Below are 20,590 nucleotides of genomic sequence, written 5' to 3' on the forward strand. Positions count from 1 at the left end.
TTTTGAGATAATTTTGGGATTTCATGGGAGCAAGTTAAACATGAAAGTAAACTTCCGTTGGGTTTCTAAGACTGTAATTTTCAAAGACCACTAGACATGTATGGCATTTTCCCATAGTTTGTTTTGAGCTAATAGGAGGGATCCACCCTTCAAGTAGCTTCCTACATGTTATAAAGTGTTGGATTCCATTTTCTAGATCCAGTTGTAGATTTTGAGATGTGTTTGGCTCTATTTCAGCATTTTGTGAGCCTCAAGTTTTAGCTTCCCTTACCTCCTTTTAGAAACATCTTATTCTCATTCATGTTTGCTCTTCCCCTGACACTTTATACTCCTAACCTCAATTAAACCTAAGCGCAAGATTATCCCTCCTACCGATGCGTGCATAGTTTATGTCTTGACTTTCCTAGATCCAGGCCCCGCAAGAGAAGTAGTCCCCATCCCCCCTTGGGACATTGGATTGCTCCTCTTGAAGGTTGCTCGGAGGTGGTTAACATAAGACTTTTTGTAATGATAAAAATTTGTTCCTCATCCATTAGACAACCTCCCACAGAAGAACTTGAAAATAGCATCATGGACTATGACAATATCTTATAATAGCCTTTAACTATCAAAATTGATTTTTTTTTTCTGTAAGAAGTCAGTGGAACTCACAGTGTGTGAGAAGAGTGAGAAGATCAGTATTTGATTTTTGTGAGTACAGATCCCAACTGTGATGTTCTAGATTGAGATGTTTGTTTGTTTCTTTTCAAAATGTGCTCCATTTTCTAATGGATGTTAATCTCTCTGGGATAGCCTTTTAAATATTAATTTGAGAAACAATTTTCTTTCTAGTTTGTAATCGCTCTGGGTGCTTTAAAACTTTTGACTGTCTGTTATGTGTTGTTAGCTGAGCTAAGCAGCCTTTGTGAATTCAGCCACTGGATAGGAAATGTTCCAGCAAATATAGTTAGTTTTTCTGAAGAGTCAGAGCAACCATGAGTACTGCCAGATTTATTAAGTGTGTGACTGTGGGGGATGGTGTTGTGGGAAAAACTTGCATGCTTATTTCCTACACAAGCAACACATTTTGAACGAACTATGTACCAACAATGTTTGATAACTTCAGTGCAAATGTAGTGGTGGATGGAAGTACAATGAATATTGGCCTCTGGGACACGACGGGACAAGAGGATTACAACAGGATCAGGTCCCTGAGTTATAGAGGTGTAGATGTCTTCCTCCTGGCTTTCTCCTTAATCAACAAGGCCAGTTATAAAAACATTTCCAAAAGGTGGATTCTAGAATTGAGACACTATGCACCATTTGTGTCTATCATTTTGGCGGGGACAAAATTAGATTTACAAAAAGACAAACAGTTTTTTGTTGATCATGTTGGAGCAACCCCGATATCAACAATGCAAGGTGAAGATTTGAAGAGGAAAACTGGGGTTGTAGCATACATAGAATGCAATTCTAAAACACAACAGAATGTTAAGGTTGTTTTTGATGTTGTAACCAAAGTGGTTCTTCAACCATCAAAGCAAAATAAATGTAGAAACAAGCAAAGAGCATGATTTATTCTTTAAGGGCTTTATTTATCTTTGGCATCTGCAGAACTTTATAGTGCATTACTTAATCAAAGGCTGGCATAATACTTCCAAAGTATTTATGATTTGCTACTATATGTTTAGTATGTTGAATTTATTGTAAAGCCAGATGCTCTAGCAAAAGGTCCTTTTTTCAATTTATATCATTTCTTGTGTGGTTATGGAGGACTATTTTGAAATGTAAATGAAAAGTCGTGATTTGTTTCATTTTATATCATTGCTTGTTGTGGTTATGGAGGACTATTTTGAAATGTAAATGAAAGTTGGGTGTACATGCATACGATACTATGAAGAGAATGGTCAAATATGTTTTTTTACCATGTGAGTTCTCAATTCCAGTTGAAGTCATACTGATAATAATCAATTTCAAGGCATGGAGGTGCTTTGTGCTTTTCCCTATCAGAAAGCCATGTAATTTTTTATTACTGAGTTTGGTTATATTGTCTCAATGTGCAAGATTAATTTAGTTTATAAAATATCATAGAGTATTTGGTTATTCGATTCCTTGCAAAATATCTACATTTTTTTTTAATGTAATTTCTACTTATAATTCATAGGTTTTTAAAGTACAGTCTACTTATTTTCATAACTTAATGGGTTTCACCAATCCAAAAATAGACAAATATTAAATGGAACAACTACAAGAGATTACTAAGGGTGACATCACCATTGGGGCTCTAGAGCATGGGGCCGAGTGAGGTGCAGAGGATTCTCGCGATGACCCTGACAGCTGCAATGTTGGCCTTCTGAGCATCTAAGTCTCTCATTCAGATTTTCTGCACTTACTCCTTCAATATGATAAATGGCCTCTCATACTCATCAAATTCCAATGCCATGCCTACAAATGGTGACAAATGGCAGCATAAAGATTAAAGCCTAAACATACAAGTGTGGATGCAAAAAAACAATGGATGTTGAACCAGAGACCTAAGATGCGTGTACTTCTCTCTACATTGAAGACTGAAAATGGGGGAAATGAAAATGAGTGAAATGCAATGAAGTTAAATATGAAACATACCTTGGAACCAACAATGGATTGAAGATTGGATGGGGTTTGGTACTGGGTTTGGTACTGGTAAAACCCTCATTCGTAAATCTCTTCATTCTAGTTTTCACTCCGCCTGTGATCTCTTCAATCTATTTTTCACTCTCACCTATTTAAAAGTGAACAGACACTACTGTTAAGTGTGAAGCCAAACTGACTCACATTGTGCTAATGTCGGCACCAACTCCCCAACACTCTGTCGTCCCAACCATCACTGCCACACTCGCTCCAGACCTACCACACTGCCATTTGTTTCTAGATCTTCATCTGAATCACATGCATGATTCTAGATCGTCCTTCAGCCTCTATAAAATTGTATTTTCTCAACCTGAACATCAGCCTCTATAAATTTGTATTTTCTCAGCTTTGGCAAGGCAAGCCAAGGCACAGGCCTATTGTGTAATGTGAAGTGATTTCTATTCTCCATTTATTTGTTTTCTTTTCTGCTGTTAATTTATCTCTTCTGTTGTCTGTGATTGAGTATAGAATATGATTGAGTAATGTTGTTGTTGCTCCATTTCCTGTGATGTTTGTATGTTGCCAGAAAAGTTTTATTTTTGTTGTGTTTCTCCAAACTAACATCAATTTTTTTTTGATATAAACATGATAATTGAGTTCCAAATTCTGAGTCTAGAGTCTTGCATAGACATGGCTATGCACCTTCATAGAAAAACAAGAACCATAAAACATGGCAGAAACCATGACACCCTTCATTTCACATTTGATATGGCCATGATAATTGAGTTCCAAATTCTAAAACTACTAAATCTTACATAGACATGACTGTATAGGTTCACCGAAAAACAAGAGCATCACACCTATCTGGAGGTCATATACATTATTATTGACAGAAAAAGCTAAATTCAAATTATACTTACTTGAAAAGACCATCAGGAACTGAATATGTTCCCCCACACAATAGAAACATTTGTAGGAACTAACAACCTACAACCATGCTGGATTCTTCAAAGGAGAGACAATGGCTTTAATCTGTAAGTAGTTATTGAGACTGTAGATACCCTTCTCTCTTCCAGTGCCACTCATTTTATGCCACCAAAAGGTATACCAACATCAAAAATGTCAAAGCAATTAACCCAAACTGTTCCGACACGTAATGCCCGAGTAAGAGTGTTCACGGTCTCTATATTCTTTGTAAACACTCCTACTGCCAACCCATAATGAGTAGCATTCAACCGCTTTATTACTTCATCTAGAGTTCTATACAAGATAGCAACAAATAGTATCCACCAAAAATACAATTCTTAAATCAAAATTCAGACAGACATTATGAAATCAATATCTTCAGAATCAATTCAGTCATCATCTATACTTACTTGAATTTTATAATTGACTGTACTGGACCAAATATTTCGTCAGTAGCTATGGCCATGTCATCCTATTTTTTCCACATAAACAAAGGTAAGATAAGTACTACAACCCCATTCATGTTAAGCAGTAAAGGAAAATTTGTGCTCGAATTGACAATACGCTCACACATATTACTTGTGTCTAGTTCCACCAGTTAAAGGCAGTAGCAAACAAACCCATAATAATGTCATCTCGAATATATGTGGATTTCAATCATCTTTGAGAGTTAAAATCTAGTTTAGAGTGGAAAATAAGAACCAAACCAGTAAAATGTAAGCATTTTCATAACTAACTAGGGAAATATTTGCGGAATTGCAATTATACCCAAAATGTTTTTCCCATACCTTAGCCTCTAAGAAAATGGTAGGCATAATATAGAAGCCCTTGGTACCAATTTTGTCGGCCCCCGTTACAAGTTTTGCACCACTCTCCCTCCCAGCCTTGATATAACTCATAACCTTGTTAAACTGATCCTGGTCAATCTGCAACTTTCCAAAAGAAATTATCAACAATATGAAAACAATGCCACCTAGAACGTGATGACAGTTCAGATTTAAAAAATAATACTCTCTACAAGCAAAACATCCTTTCAATAGCTCAATACTTTGCAACATGTTAATAGTAAAGTAGTCATGCTTTTATCATTTATGGAAGGAGAACATCACAAATCAAGCTTTGTCTATTACCAACTGGAGAACATAGTAAAGAATGACAAAATTGTTATGATGGCAATTAGCATGGTGCAAGTGCAATGAAAATTCAAGGAAAAAGGACTAGTCAAGGTCTCAATTTTATAGTTAATCTTTCGGTCCTGCAACAACCAACTTATAAATAAACCAAGAAATTTGTGTGGCAGGTGTTATCACTCAGGTTGTTCCCAATTTCTTGTAAGAAAGGGAATACAGCCGAGGTAACCACAAACCAATCTTTTAGATACAGAATCTAGCCAATCTGTATCCAGAGAGGGCTCTCTCTTTATGATTTAACTATGTTTTGAAAGGTATTAGGCTAGTTATGAAGTTCAGGGGTTTTGTTTGGTTTTGGATGATGAGATTCAATAGAAAAAAGGTGTAAGTCTGAGTATTCTAGTCTATTGGGCTAATGGAGTCAATGAGTATGGATTTCTGGATTCAGTTTATCAACAAAGGGGGATTCACAGGGCAAGGTACTTCAAATAGGGAACAATCAAAGATTTTAAATCAGTTGGAATGGGTTCAAATTAACTGAAGGGCAATTAAGAATCCTCCAGCATATTTGAAGAGGGAAAGTAGGGATTATAGCTAAAGAGAAGTTAAGAATTCTTTAACAAATAACCAACATAAAAGAATTAGGAAACATGAGCAATTAAGAGTTACACTGTTTATTCTAATTCTAAAGAAAACACAGAGAATGATAATGAATGAAATGCAGAGTGTAGTCAAGCAAATTCTGGACTAATATTTATCTTTATCATTCAGATAGTGAAACATGGATAATATAAGAGACTAACTAAACTATAAACACGAGATATGAGAGCCTTATTGTTCCACTGGTAGATTCAAGAATCCTGTGACAAATCCTATGTTTCAATTCTTCATACAGTTGGCCAACAACAGTTGATTCCAAAAGCTTTTGTACTAAAAAAAAACATGACATTACAGCAGTGTCTGAGAAATGCTCACCAACCCCAAATACTTCGATTGGGGGAGCATTTATACAAAATATCATAAAAAATATCTTTACAAAAATATCTCATGGAAATAATATGTAGTGATGATTCATCACTCTTTACAAAAGATAGAGATAGATGGTCTCGAGAATAGAGAAAATATTAATTGATGTTGTGCTGGCTACTCTGTCCTGTCAGGTGTGCTAGAGGTGGGCTCCGAGAGTCAGTTTACACCTGTCTTCCACTAATATCCTGCACTGGCTGCTCCTTTCTTGGGTGTGTTCAATTCATATGTAATGTGTTTTAACTCCTACAACCCTTATTTGTTCTTGTTTACCATCTTATGGTAAATGGTGCAAAACTTTCATTTAACAAAAGATATGAAAGATACCAAAATAAGTTTATAGAATTTCCAACATACTTTGCCACCACTACTCTTCTGGTAGCTTATGTCTCTGAAGCTTTCTCAAAGTTTCGTCAGTCTCTGTGTACCTAAAGAAATTAGGTCAGATGGTGAATAAATGTTTCACTTCATGCTTAATATAAAACAATTTTTCTAAGTTGTCATAGAGGCTTTGGCCAGATGGAAGTGCCTTTACTCTTGAAGCACTTGCTGATGCAGTAATTCGTTCAGTAGCATATTTATTCAATTTATGAGTATATTCTGCATGTTGCATTAGCCTGTAATTATTTGTTAATAGACTAGGCAGACCCTTTTCCTGCAAGGCTTTGAACCTTTCTGTGAAAGAATCTATTTCCACCTGCATGTCTTGGCACCTCCTTTCCAAATTTTGCATCAGAGTTCTCTTGGTCAGAACTCTCTTAATTTCCAGTATGGTGGCTGTCCTATCTGTGATTTCCAGAGCTGCTAGTTCTTCACTGGTGTTCAAAAAGTGTAGTAGCCTGTTGGCTTGTTCAGGCATCTGTCGCAATAAAGCTCTTGTCTTTTGAATCTCCACTTGGGCTGCTCCTATTAAGGCAATCTGCTCATGAATCACATGGATAGATTTCCATATATTACTAAGGGATTGATTGATGTTGGCCCACAAAATTCCTTTGATTTCTGCTAGTGGTTTATCTAGAGAGAGATCCTTTTCCAATGCTCTCAGTTTGTTCTCCAATGCTTTAACATCCCTCGTTTTCTCTACCACAGTCATATTGGACTTTTCATAGCTTTTTTATACCTTTGCCAATTGTTCCTTAACTTGTTTCAATTCTGACACCTGTAGCTTTAAATCTTCCATGGATTTTATCAAGTCTTCAGTACTCATGCTAGTACTCATGCCTGGTGCTGTTGCTTTTGTGATTGTACTGGTGATTATCTCTATTGTGGATGCTGGAACAGTTGGAGAAAATGTTTTTATAAGTGTGGAGGGGGCAGTAGTGACTTCAGGTAGCTGGGAGGGCGACTGTCCCTACTTCTCTTTTAAAGCTTTCTCTAATGCTTGCTTTGTCTCACTCAATCTCTCATTCAGTCTCATGAGCAGGTCCATCATGTCTTCTTCTGACTTCTATTGTACAATTTTTGTTGTCTGTGGATGCATGGTGGTAGGCAGTTTGAGCTGCTTCCTCAAGGCTGCAATATCTTCCTCTTTCTTCTTCATTAATGCCTTTATGCCCTTAGCATCCTTGGGATCATGTCCCAGCTCAATGGTAATCTCCTCCAAAGATTTAATCCTGTTGTCCTTGGCTATATAAGAGGCTTTCTCCAAATCTAGTTGAGCAGAGGTACTGTCCTAGGAATTCTATAATTTATGAGCTAACATAGCTTTATCAACTAGTGTGGAGTACACCATCTCTCCAGTCTATTTATGCAGCTCAATCTGATCGATGGGATGAATGTCTTTGGCTACGACCTCCAAATTTGTCCTGATGTAATCAGCTGCCGATTGTGGTCGCTGCACTTTGGGCTTAAAATAACTCATGATAATTTTTCCCTCCTTAATGTCATAGGCAGACATCAACCTTTGTTGGTTTGTGGGGGCCATCTTAAGATATTGGTTGTAAATTTGAATCCTAAATGGGTCATTCCTTGCCTTTATCTCCTAGAATGTTCTTTTGATATTGGAGACCTGCTTTCTTTGTAGCCTAGTGGATGACACTTCCACATTGTGCTGCCTCTCAAGCTCTTGCCTGTGTGAGCTAGTTGATGTATCTATCACCGGGGAAGTATGCTGACTCACTACCCTCTCACCTCTTGCACCCTCGGTTGTTTCTTCAATGATTTCCTCTTTTGACAGAGGATTGAGCCTATGCCTTTTTTCCCCTGGTTGTTCTGCAGGCCCATTGATAGGTGTGGCATATTCCCTATCTTTTTTCTTGCCTTTTTCCTGATTTAGAGGGGCCTGTAATGCAAGATTCTCTACTGCTTTGGTTTGGAATGGAGGAGCCTGTTCCTACTGACCTGTCATTTTGGGCTGCTCTGTGTATGCCACCACCTTGCCTTTGGCAGACCCTGTAATAGGTGTGTTGGTTTCTCGTACAAGCTATTGAGAAGTTCCAGTAGAGGATGTACCAACTGCCATTTGTTGAGGGAGGTTGAAAGATACCTGTCCAAAAGATTCCAGGTCAAGGGTTTTTTCAAGGTCTTTCATAGCTTTTTCGATTTTTTCTTGCTCACTAATTTCTTCTGTTAATGTACCCTCTACCCACTCATCTTTATTAGCGAACTGTTCAATCTAAGGGATTCTATTATGCATATAAATTGATAGTCTGTTTCTTACCCTTTTGTCACTTATGAAACTATTTGGGTCATAAGTTACCCACTAGAAACTTTTCTTCGATTTAAGGTCTTCCCCTAGTATCTTATCGGCATCTTCCCATGCCTCCCTCTTGTGGATGATAAAAGGACCTAACTGGTTTTTTATTCTCAACCGAGCCTTTTTCTTTACATTGCAAAAGTGGGTTAGGTCTGCACTGATGATCTGCCTGAAATATTCTAATGCCAACAATCTCATGGGCACATATCTAGGCAACTTGTAGGGACACAGTTCACATCGATAGATTCTGATTTCAGTATGATTTTGGTAGAGGTACCAATCGCCTATCCTGTATTGTTTTGAAAACTGTAAAATCTTCTTTATGTCAACATAGAGCCTAGGAGGAGGAGATCCTATCAACAGAGTAGAGGCTGGATGAAAAAATAAGTCAATGAATTCATTGTAAGAGTAAAGGGTAGTAGAGGAATAATGGAAAACTGAAGTCAAAAAGATCACAGACCTTCAATTTCCTTTCGAGTCTAATTTTCTAATGGGGAAAGCGAAGCTGTCTAGCTGATAATATAACTGAAGATGGTATATAAAGGATGTGTACTTGAAGACTCCTTCTCTATCTAAATTTATGAACTGGTCATGGATCTTGTTGGAAATGAAAGTGGCATAGTCATATTTGACAGTAGGGGGTTGTATTGGAGTAAAAATTGATAGCAGAAATAGGGTGATATCGTCAGCAAACTCACTGGTATTAAATCCCATCATCATGGTGATCATGTCAATAATAAGTCTTCCAGTTTCAGTGAAGAAAACTTGTAGATAGTGAGGGGGGCCTGTAGGCTGATGACTTGACAACATGAAGGTTTGAGCAACATGAGTTATCTCTGATTGGGGTAACTGAGAAGCTTGTTCAAGTAAGAATCCCATGGAAAGACGAGTAAGGGGTTCAGTGGGGTGGAATTGTAACATCTCATTGATAGATTCAGCAGTTATGGTAAACAGAACAGTTTTGAATGGGGACATAACTGCTCTCTGAATAGGATCATAGTTGGCACAACATTGATGAATGATATATGGGAAAACATGGATTGAGGGGAGGAAATACATGGGTAGGTTTGACTCCAAAAGTCCAAAAATATCAAAGTTATTTAAAAAGCTATCCCTTACTTGGGAAAAGGTTTTCAGATGGTTTTTTTGAGTAGATAAATCCTTAATTTGAAAATTTTTGTCAGCTAGGGGTAAATAATCCAAGTCTTTATGAGGTGCATTTATGGGCGCGACGTTCAGGGCTACAGGAGCTTCCATGTTTGGTTCTTGTGTATTCAAACTAGAGGCCGAGTTTCTATGGAAAAATGGACAAAATAGCAGTGTTGGGTATCTTTTTCTGAGAGCTACGGACTGATTTTACTTGAAATTGCCTTTTTTGGGAAAATTCACAGAGGAAAAACGGAATTGTAGGTTTGGGAGGAAAACTGGGTAAATACCTGTTTTTGAGACGAACAATGTAATTGAAAGTTAGAATCACTGAAGGTAGAGCGCGTTGCTGTGATTTCTCTGGCAGGGTGGCGGACTGCACGCTTGTGCAATCACCCAGGCGTAATTTGCATGAAAACAGTTCGTAGAGAAAATGAATGAAAATGACATTCTATCATGGTTTTTAGAGAAATTTAGCTTTGGTAGGTAAATTTGGATTTTATGGTCGGATGACGTCACCGTGATAGAAATTTTTGTCGCGTAGAGGGGGGCGCTAAGTGGTTTCCCCCACACCAGTTTTGGGGTTGAGTGGTTTCGGGCGGGGAGGTAGTGATCACTGTGGGAGGGCAATGCGTGGCAAGGTATGGGAGCCAAAACCACCGTTTCCCCGGGACTTAACTGTCGAACGGAAGGGAGGCGCAATATGGATATCAGCGGTTGGATGTGGAGCGGCTGATCAGACAGGGGGCACTGCACGGAGATGGTGGGGGCTTAGCACTGTAGGCCTGACATGATAAAGTGCACTTTCTAATGGTATCGGGGCGGATTTTGATAGGTTGGCGGGGTTTGGTTATAATTAACCTGGGTGGTTAATTATTCTGATGTTGCACGGAGTGGGTTGTGATTCTTAATAGGTTTCAAATAAACCTATTAACCCATATTTAAACAGTGATTTAGGAGTTTTATGGTTATAATAAACTAGGGCGGGAATATTAAAATTTGGGAGTCTTTGTTATATAGATAATACAGGAAAGGGGTAACATTTACAAGGGAGTTATATTAATAAAAATTATTGTTAATATGAGACTTTTGAAATGAATTCTCACTAAGAATAATGTCATAAAACTTAGTGAAAAGGGAAAAAGAAAGGAATTTTACACAAGAAATGTGGCTAGTTTTCCTAAGTAAATGGAGTTTATTTAGGCATCTGATGAAAAATGGGATGAATGATTTTAAGGATATCAAGTAGATCTCAATACCTTTAAGGGAGATTAGTAAGTGACTTAGGGGAGGGGTGTGAAGGGGAGTTAGTCATGCCTCACTTGAGCTACCCCAAGAGAGATATTTGCCATAGTACTTCTAATAGGACTAGAAGTTTAACATATTTACATAATACATCACAAGTCATATTCTGCAACAGCAATCTACTTACCCAACCTACTTTGCCTAACATTTTTTTTTTGGGTGCATTTAGACTAGCAAACCCTCATCATCTTCATTTCCTTTCATTGCAATCCTATCTAAATCTACCCTTATAGAATCTAAGGGCTCAGATTTAACAGTTGAGCTCCTTTGTTTCTCTACCTATCTCCTTTCCTGCCAAGATTGAACAGTTTTGGACAGGTTTGATTCTCTATCTCTAAAACAAGAAATTGAAACATGAACTGGCCAAGATTAAGTTGTTTGGCCATTCATCAATGGAGGTATAAGTTAACAAGCTGCACACCATCAGGTTATTGCAAAAATATAATAGTAGTGGAAGATTTGACTTGCTCACTGTCCTGGTCCATTTCTTTCATTTTTTTTGACCATTTTCATTCTTTTTGCCCTTTGATTTTTCTTTTAGGGCATACCCTCTTTACATTTTTTAAATTTCTTGATTTTTTGACAATATGGAAAACCTTTTCAACCAGAACAAGGTGTGAACATATTACGAACTCATCAATGCCAATCATGAAATATGACACCTATTGGTATAGGAGCATAACAGTGGCTCCACTTGGGGATGGCTTTCCCTGGTGGAAAGTCAAGAACAATAGGTCAGATGGCCCTCTCCAACTTTTGATTGTGCTCTAAGATCTCTTTCTGCTGGTTGCTTTATTATATGTACAATAGTTAAAGTTGTGAAGCTTAGGGCCTTCTCTTTGGGCTTTAACTTCAACAATTTGCTGTTCAATTCAAACTGAAATATTACTAAAGATATAGCATGTACATGTTGAGATACGAATGCTTCAAATAGTTGGATCAAAGTAGTGTTTCAGCATTTGACCATTAACCGATCCTTCTCCTGTTTCTGTACCATCCAAGTTCTTCAAAAAGTAAGTATTGTTCCCTTGCAAGGCTTGAATAATAAAAGGACCTTTCCATAGGAAGTCAAACTTCCCATGTTTTCCTTTATCTTCTCTTCTAGAATCCCACTTTAAAACTTTATCCCCAAGGTAGAAATCTTCTGCCTTGGTCCTCTTATCAAATATTTTCTTAAGTTTTTCTTGTAACACTTGAGATCTTTGGAATACTTCTTCTCTGGTCTGCTGTAAATGGATGGTCTGATTTATTCTTCTTTGAATATCATTGGGTTCTACCGAAATCTCTTGCAGTAGCTTCATTACCGGGACTCCTAAAGATGAAGGAAAGATAGCCTCCATGCCATAAACTAGCTCATAGGGGCTAGTCCCAATTGACCTCTTTGTAGTTAATCGGTCTGCCCATAGTGCATTTGTAAGTTTCTTATGCCAGTCCTTTTTGTTCTCCTCCAATAGTTTCTTAATAATATTAATCAGGCTTTTATTGGAAGACTCACCCAGACCATTACCTTGAGGGTAATAGGCTGTGGAATGGCCTAAAGTGATATGGTATTTGTGACAAAAATGTATCATTTTCTTGGATATGAAAGCAGCAGCATTTTCAGTTATGATCTTTTCGGGACAACAAAATCAAGATAGTATGTTGATTTCTAAGAATCCTACGATCACTGTAATATTGGCTTGCCTGGTAGGAATGGCTTCTATCCACTTGGTGAAATAATCTATGGTAGTGAGGATCCATTTATTTTGTCCAGAAGAGGGAGGATGAATTTCCCCAATGAAGTCCAAACCCCATTGTTGAAATTTAAGGGGTAGAGGTAAGAGCTTCCTCTTGCCTTCAAAGATTTGACATTTATGACATGTAGTGACAAATTTCTTCACATCAGCAAACAGGGTAGGCCAATAAAACCCAGCCCTTAGGAGTTTATCTACAGCTGATTTCCTGTAAAGATGTCCTCCACAATCCCCTGCATGAAACTCCTTGAGCACTTTGTCAGCTTCATCTTTTATTAAATAATTCAATAGAATACCTTCATGATTTTTCCAAAATAAGGCATGATATAAAATACAAAACTTTGAAGCTTTCATTTTCAAAAATCTCTTCTTTATTCTGGATAACCCTAGAGGAGCCTGTAGGTTTAATAATACATGGACGATGTCAGCATACCAAGGTGATTCTAAAAAGGCTTGATTGATCTGTGGAGTCACCATCTCCTGTTCATTATCCAGTTCATTGATATCAAGGGTTTGAAAGTTTGTTTCAGTCATGAGCTTAGCTAATCCTTGTCCTTTTATGAGTTTTGTGGGTTTTATTTCAATATCATACTCCAAAATATTAGCTATCCATTACCTCTTTTGCCTTCAATTCCCTCCTGGGTTAGGATGTCTTTGACAACAACATTTGGTACATAAGCTATTACATGCGAGTACAAAATATAGAACCTGAAACTTTAATAGCTTTTGCAAGTGCATAAGCCTGTTACTCCATGATTTGGTATTTAAGTGGTGCATCTCTAAGTGCTTTACTGAAAATGGCTATAGGTTTTTCACATCATTTGTCATCTTTTTGCAATAAAACAATAGCAATGGTGTGCTCTGAGGAAAATGAAAATATCATGAAATCTCTATCAAACTTTGGACTTGTAAGGATTGGTGTTTGGGTTAAATCCATTTTAATTTCTTCAAATGCTTGCTTGGCTTCTACTGTCCATTTAACCTTGGAATCCTTTTTTAATATGTTGTTCAACAGTCTAATTAATTCGGCCAAATTAGGTATGAATCTTCTTAAAAAGTTGATTTTCTCTAGGAAAACTTGAAGTTCTTTGACATTTATGGGGTGAGGTACTTTTAGAATTGCTTGTATTCTATTAGGATCAATTTTGATGCCATCTTTGGAGATGATGTGGCCTAACAGTTTGCCTTCTTCAAGACCAAACAACGATTTCTTAGGGTTTAATGAGATACCATACTTTCTGCATTTTAAAAACACTTGTCTCAAATGACCCAGATGTCGCTGATTTGATTTGGAAAATGTAGTAAGGTCATCTAAATAAATAACCAAAAAATCGTGAATTTCCTTTGCAAAAGCTATGTCCATTACTCGTTGAAAGGTTGGCCCTGAATTCTTAAGTCCCAATGGCATTTTAACATATTTGAAATTTCCCCATGGTGTTGTAAAAGCAGTCTTTTTATGGTCATGAGGGTGGACCAGAATCTGGTTAAAACCTAAGAATCCATCTAAAAGTGAAATCCTAGAGGCACCAACCACCTTTTGTAAAATGTGGTCCATTTTGGGCAAGGGGTAATTATCTTTCAAAGAAACTTTGTTCACATTCCTTAGGTCAACACGTAACCTGATTTCCCCTGTTTTCTTCCTAGTGGGTACTAAATTAGACACCCATTCTAAAAACCTGATAGGAGCAATTATTCCTGCTTCATACATATGCTTGATTTCCTTTTCAATTGAGGGGAGTAGTACATGGTTGATTCTTCTGAGCTTTTGTTTGAATGGTTTTTGATTTTCCTTGAGGGGTATTTTATGTTGAATTACAGAGGTATCATAAGATTTGAGATCTTCATAGCTCCATGCAAAAACATCCTGGAATTCTTTGAGCAACTCAACATATTTAAGCTTTTGATCAGGGGGCAATTTTTTGGACAGTTTTATCATTTTCGGATTTTCCTCTGTTCCTATGTTACAGTCTTCAATATCTCCTTTTAGAGGTTGCATCTTGGGTTTCTTTGGGATATCATTAGAATCAAGGAAGTCTTCCAAGGGAGTCAATCCTTTGGGCAAATGATTATCTTTTAGATCAATAACTTCATATTCTTCTTTAATGATCTCATCAACATCTATCCCTTTCAGATCTTGCATTTCTTGATTGGCAAATTTCTTCGGATGAAGCATTTGAGTTTCATTTTGTATTGAGATGTCTATTTGTATTTTATCTGTTTGATCAAACTCTCTGATAGTATCTTGATCTATATTGACGTTTGAAAACTCTTGTTCTAGAGTTAGAAAATTGTTGATCTGAACATCATTATCAAAACCTTGCCAATTCCTTATGTTATCAGGTATGGCTGGTCTGTGTCTAATCTCAGCTATCAACTGATGATTAGGTTCAAACAGTAATTTACAGGTGCTGGCAAATGTTGCAAAGCTGTGAGCATGCAGATTATGTTTCGTTGGGATTTTGGCAAGCTTTGTTTCAAGAAATGTGTTGAGGATGTCAACTACTATTCCTCTATAAGCTTTCAGTCTAGGATCAATTGTGAGGAAGTTTCCTTTTATCTATTGGATGACTAAATCAGAGTCTCCCAAAACTGATATCCTGAGTTCCCCTAAAGTTTTGACCAATTTTATCCCTAGCAGCAAGGCCTCATATTCAGCCATATTATTGGTGCATTTAAAATTTAACCTGTAAGCATGTCCTTCAGCATGATCATATTGTGCACCCAAATTCCTGCTCCTACCCCTAATTTGTTTACTGAACCATCAAATTCAAAATACCAAAGGGTTTCATGTTAGTAGTTAGTATTAGGAGTCTCAGAAATCTACCTGATAGGAAGATATAGTTTTTTAGTTTGATCTTGTTTCTCTTGAGTGTCTGGCATATCATTGTTTTCAGAAAATTCTTGAATTTGAACACTGGGTTTTTCGTTTGAGATTTTTTTCTTGATCAAATGTTAAAATTTTGATATCAGTTGGGGGATCAATTTCCACATTATAGAGAATGAAGGAGTCCATGTCAGAATGCATAGAGTAGATGGGAAAATTCTGGGGTTTCTTCTGGCTACTTACCACATATTTCATCAAGGTTTCTCGGTATAATTTCTTTGGTTGACCAAATAGTGAGATAGTGGCATAAGACATGTCCAACTGTAATGATCCCTGAAGCTTTGCACCCTAAGACCTAGACAATAACATGCCATATTTGGGTGGAATATCAACCACCACTATGTCCATTAAAATGGTTTTGGTAAGGTACTAAACTAGAGATACAAATACATCTTTGATCAGTCGTAGACATTTGACTTGGCTTGAATCAAAAGAGAATAAGTCTTTGTATTGTCTGGTTATATCTAGGTTCAACTTCTCCATTATAGACGTAGGCATTAAGTTGTGAGAAGCACCAGAACCAAACATGGCATTATGAAGTATTTTGTCATGTATGTTCAGACTTACATAGAAAGGAGGAACACCTCCATCCATTGATTTCCGTTTACCTCAGGGCCAAAAATTAATTTAGGCTGATCATAAAGGATATTCACTGAATCTTTGTTCACAGAAATTTGGAGTGATCTGCTAATTTGACTTCTTTAGGCCTCACGCTTAGCCAATTCTGATAATGGAATAGCTATCTTTAATTTGCCTATTTCAGTCTCAAGATTGAAAGGTTTTTCAGTTTGATTTTTTGTATTTTGGACTGTGAGATTTTCTTTTTATGCTATATTTCCTATGTTTTTCTCTTCTTCAGGAGTGCTGTTATGGGTTGAAGTTGCTTTCAAATCAATGTTTGAAGGTTTTCCCTTATTTTCTTTGGAAGGAATGGAAGTGGAAGGCTGGCTGTTTAGTAGTTGATTATCTGATATATCTTCAACTATTGGATCCTTTGGGTTGGGATCTGCTCTAGGAAGGGCCTGTACAGAGGGGTTATTGATCATAGATTTTTTAGGTTGCTTGGTATATTTTTGTTTATTGGTTTCAGGGACATCTATTCTTCTGCTCCTCAGATTGTATTAGTTGTGGACTTCATAGATGGTTGTACCATATCCCTCCCTAAAATCAAATGATTCACCTGACTGAGTTTGGAATTGTTCAAGAGTGTTAGCTTCTTGATCCTCTTGGCTCAAGAAAACTTTTTGTTCGTTATTGAGGCCCATTAGATTAATTTGAGTGTCCTCTAGTGGTTGTTCATAAGTTGAGGCTTTAGCATAATTTTCCTGGAATTGGGGCCTAATGTTTTGGTCAGGTCCAGCCTTTCCAGTATTTGGGTTTTGGTTCTTCCTGAAGTTTGGATTTCTGCTAGTATTTTTTGGTTGTCCATCCCAAGAGGATTTCCTCTTAATTGTTTCTACTCTGTCACCAAGTATGTCCATTCCTTTAATAATAGCATCCAATTTCTGTTCAAAGGCAGAGGGTTCTTCTTTGAAAGGCATACTTCTTTCAGTTCTAGCCTGATTTCGTTTAGAAATCAGGTTGGCCTCAACACTGACAACTATACTCTGCATCTCTTCTAGGTCTCGAGGAGCTCTTTCCCTAAGTTGGTATGCCATATCAGAGTCAAATGCATCAGGGAATTTGATCAAGGCCAAGTCTAGAGGAGGTTTGATGTTTTGAGGAATAACATTGTAGACATTATTAAATCTGGTACAGTAATCTTGGACAGTTTCCTCGGCACCTCTTTTCAAGCCTTCATATTCTGATAAAATGTGGAGAGGATCTTTCTTTTTTTCCCATTTGTTCAGGAAAGTGTGATAAAGAGCTTGTGGGTCATTGATACTGTTTGCAGGGAGGGCTCTGTTAGTCTCCTATACCAATAGGGTTTCATTTTTCATGATTGACAGTGGAAGTACCAAAAATGTTCATCTTTGATGTTACAAAGGTTCCATATTTTGTGAAAAAAAAAAATAGACAGTTAAAAAATGTAAAGAGGGTATGCCTTAAAAGAATAATCAAAGGGCAAGAAAATGAATTGGTCAGAAAAAATAATCGAAATGAACCCAAAAGAAAGACCTGGAAAGTGGCTAACCAAAATGCCACTACTATCTTGATGGATGGCCCAACAGTTCAAGCTGGGCCATGCCATGTTTTAAATTGCATGTTCTAGACTAGAGAATGAATACCTGTTCAGATAGTTCAAGCTTGACAGATGAGTAGCTGGATAGAGAAAGGAAGGAGCCCAATTGCTTAATCTGGGCCCTTGGAAGATATAAGGATAGATTTAGATAGGAGGGCAACAAAAAGAAAAGAAGATTATCAGGGTTTGCAAGGCTAAGTGCACCCATCCAAAAGAAGGAAAAATGTTAGGTCTATTAGGCAGGGTAGGCAGTTGGAGGTTGCAGAAGCATGGTCTGACCACAGGATATATGGAAAATCATATCTTATCTCATCAATAAGAGAAGGGAAAGAACAATGGTCCATATGGCAAATTATCAAACCATTTCTAACTTCCCTCATTCCCTTTAAAAAGGTTTCTTACTAACATCCCCTTAAGGACTTTAGGATCTGCCTAAACAGTCCTCCTTGCATTTCTCCCTTGAAGAAAGTCAGGTCAAGTTGTGACCTTATCCTTAAAAAAGAAGCCACATTTCTTGTGTAAATCCCTCACTTCATACTTCATCCATTTCTACTTTCCTACTTCACCTCACATACCCATATTAACTCCTAACCCTATTGTATAGCTCCTTAGTCACATACCCACCCCTATTTCTTACAAAAAACTATACAAAATTCCCAAAAAGCATATTAAATATCCCCCCCCTTAGCATTATAGCTAAGTAACATGGTTATGGGAGACATTAGTCCATCTGGGGCTATAGTCAACCCTTCAGCGTCCTTACCTCGAAATTAGCCTAACCCCTGGTTAAGACTAGTAGCCTACGCCTAAACCCTCACCCACCTAAACCCTTGTAAAAAATTGCCGCCTCAGTTGAAATCCAATTTTTCAATGGCAAAAGGTTTAAAAATTTCGTATTAAACCTTGTGGCGTCATGACCTGCCCTAAATCAAACCCCAAAACCCACCCACACTAAATTTTTAGACATGCGCCGCAAAATATTATTTAAATAATGGGCTGGTCCCATTGCAAAACCTGCACGCCGCGTCGGAGGCCCCGCCAGCTGTTGATCTACCACCGCGCCTAATCCAACGGTGGGCGGGTGATTTGAGCCGCCAACATGCCGGGCTTTAACGCCCGGGGGATGGGCGGTTTTGCCGCCATACCCCCGCCACGTGTCGGCAGCCCGGGGTGTTTGGAGGCCTCCCCCCCAAAACCGCTCCTCCCCAAAGGCGGTGCGGGGAAACCGGAAATCGTTGTCCGCAAACTGGCCACCCCCATTATGTCAGTGCTCTCATCACTGTGACGTCACGTCCGGGCCCCCGCCATCGTCCCACGTCGCCCGCCACACTGTCTTTGCGCCCCCCACATTGTGCCACTGTGTCCCGCCACGCTGTCGTCCCAGTCAGCATCAACGTCACCCGTCCGTACTTGAGGCCCGCTGATGACGTCATGCTGAAGTCATCGCGGGAAAGCGCCAAAAGCACGTATGCACCAAATTTATCATTAAAAAGGCCGAAAGTGACCATTTTCGGTCATTTTCATCATACAATTGCGGCTGCGTTGTTCTGCTGGTCACTTCCAATTGCCTCCAGATTTCAAATTTCACTACTTCGGACGCCATCACCCGCAAATTCGACGACATTCTTCGTCCTCCAATCAACTCAACCACCCTCGGCATTGGCTAATCCAGGTATTTTCCAAATTCAACCCATTTGCCCGTGTTCTTCCCGTTCTGTGCAAGTTTTTCCACTAAAGTGCCTACAAAACTCCTTAATTTAATGGTACTGTCCTGCAAATGTTGGCCTAAATAATCTAAAGCACCCCCTGTTTAAGATAGCTGAGCACCATACATAATTTCACTGTCACAGAATCGTTTTCGAGCTTGAATTTTTGACATACTCTCATACCTGCTCGGCATTGTTCCCTTTTGTCATGTTTTCATTTAAGCTCTCAGTATACTAAGCTACAAACCTTTTCTCTTCTGCATTTGCCCTTACTGTCTCTAAAATCTGAGAGTTCACCAGAGGAAACCAAAGTTCAAACCAAACTCTGCAAATTCTTCTTTTCAATATAACAACTTTGGCTTCAGCTACACTCATTCTACCACTCCTCTTCAAATCCTCATAAGCTATCATCTTCAGCCTGTTATACTCAAAAACTTCATTCTAAAGATAACACCTGAAAGTTATACAATGGCTACACCATCAGCTCTCAGTGTTACTCCTATGAATCCACCAAACAAGGAGCTTGAAGCCATGCCTCTTGCTGATAGAGATTACCTTATCCATGATCTTGTTGGTGATAGAAACCACTTACAGACCTTCTGCCAATTGAGAAACAACTATCTAAGCAACAATGACACATATGGTATATGGGTGTCCAATCTGCCTTATTATTTCCTCCCATCTGTCAATATCTTTCCAGAGCTCATCTGCTTATGTGCTGAGAACTATGATCCAACTCAGAGAACTATTAAGTCTCCATCTGGGAGCATACGTTTTCACATTAATCCTGAATCCATCAACCAAATGCTCAATTTCAAGAAGACTCGGCTGTTGTTTCCCTTCTCCATGAACTATTTGCTGGATGCAGGCGCCAAACTCTCCAGTGCTGACATTGAAAAGATCACCAAGACATTCATGAGGGCAGACCGCCAGCCTACAGGGCCACCTCCTTTCTTAAATGTCCATTTCAATTAGGTAGGCAAACTCCTAGTTGATATGATCTCTTATGTGCTGGGCTTCAAAACCAGTGAGCACATTGATGAAACAGTGTTGGTATTATTAGCTGCATATAGTCCAAGCCAGCCCCCTGCTTACAAGTATAACTTTGCCAAGTTTATATCCAATAAAATACATGACCAGCTATTGAAAGTGGATAGGGAGGGAGGATTTAAATAATCATCATATATCTACCACCTATTCATGTATTATCAGTCTGAAGTCTTCCAAT

The 20,590-nt window shown here is 38.2% G+C and overlaps 2 pseudogenes; one reads left to right on the forward strand and one right to left on the reverse strand.

The window, feature by feature from the left end:
- The first annotated feature begins 864 nt into the window (after positions 1 to 864).
- On the forward strand, positions 865 to 1,565 carry LOC149183741 (rac-like GTP-binding protein RAC2 pseudogene; annotated as a pseudogene).
- Positions 1,566 to 3,567: 2,002 nt separating this feature from the next.
- LOC149183742 (benzaldehyde dehydrogenase, mitochondrial-like) overlaps positions 3,568 to 20,590 on the reverse strand; it is a 55,786-nt pseudogene continuing 38,763 nt past the window's right edge.

This window comes from Pinus tabuliformis, chromosome 3_2 (genome assembly GCF_031772625.1).
Source record: "Pinus tabuliformis cultivar Carrire ecotype Pingquan chromosome 3_2, CPIR1, whole genome shotgun sequence".
Classification (NCBI taxonomy): Eukaryota; Viridiplantae; Streptophyta; class Pinopsida; order Pinales; family Pinaceae; genus Pinus; species Pinus tabuliformis.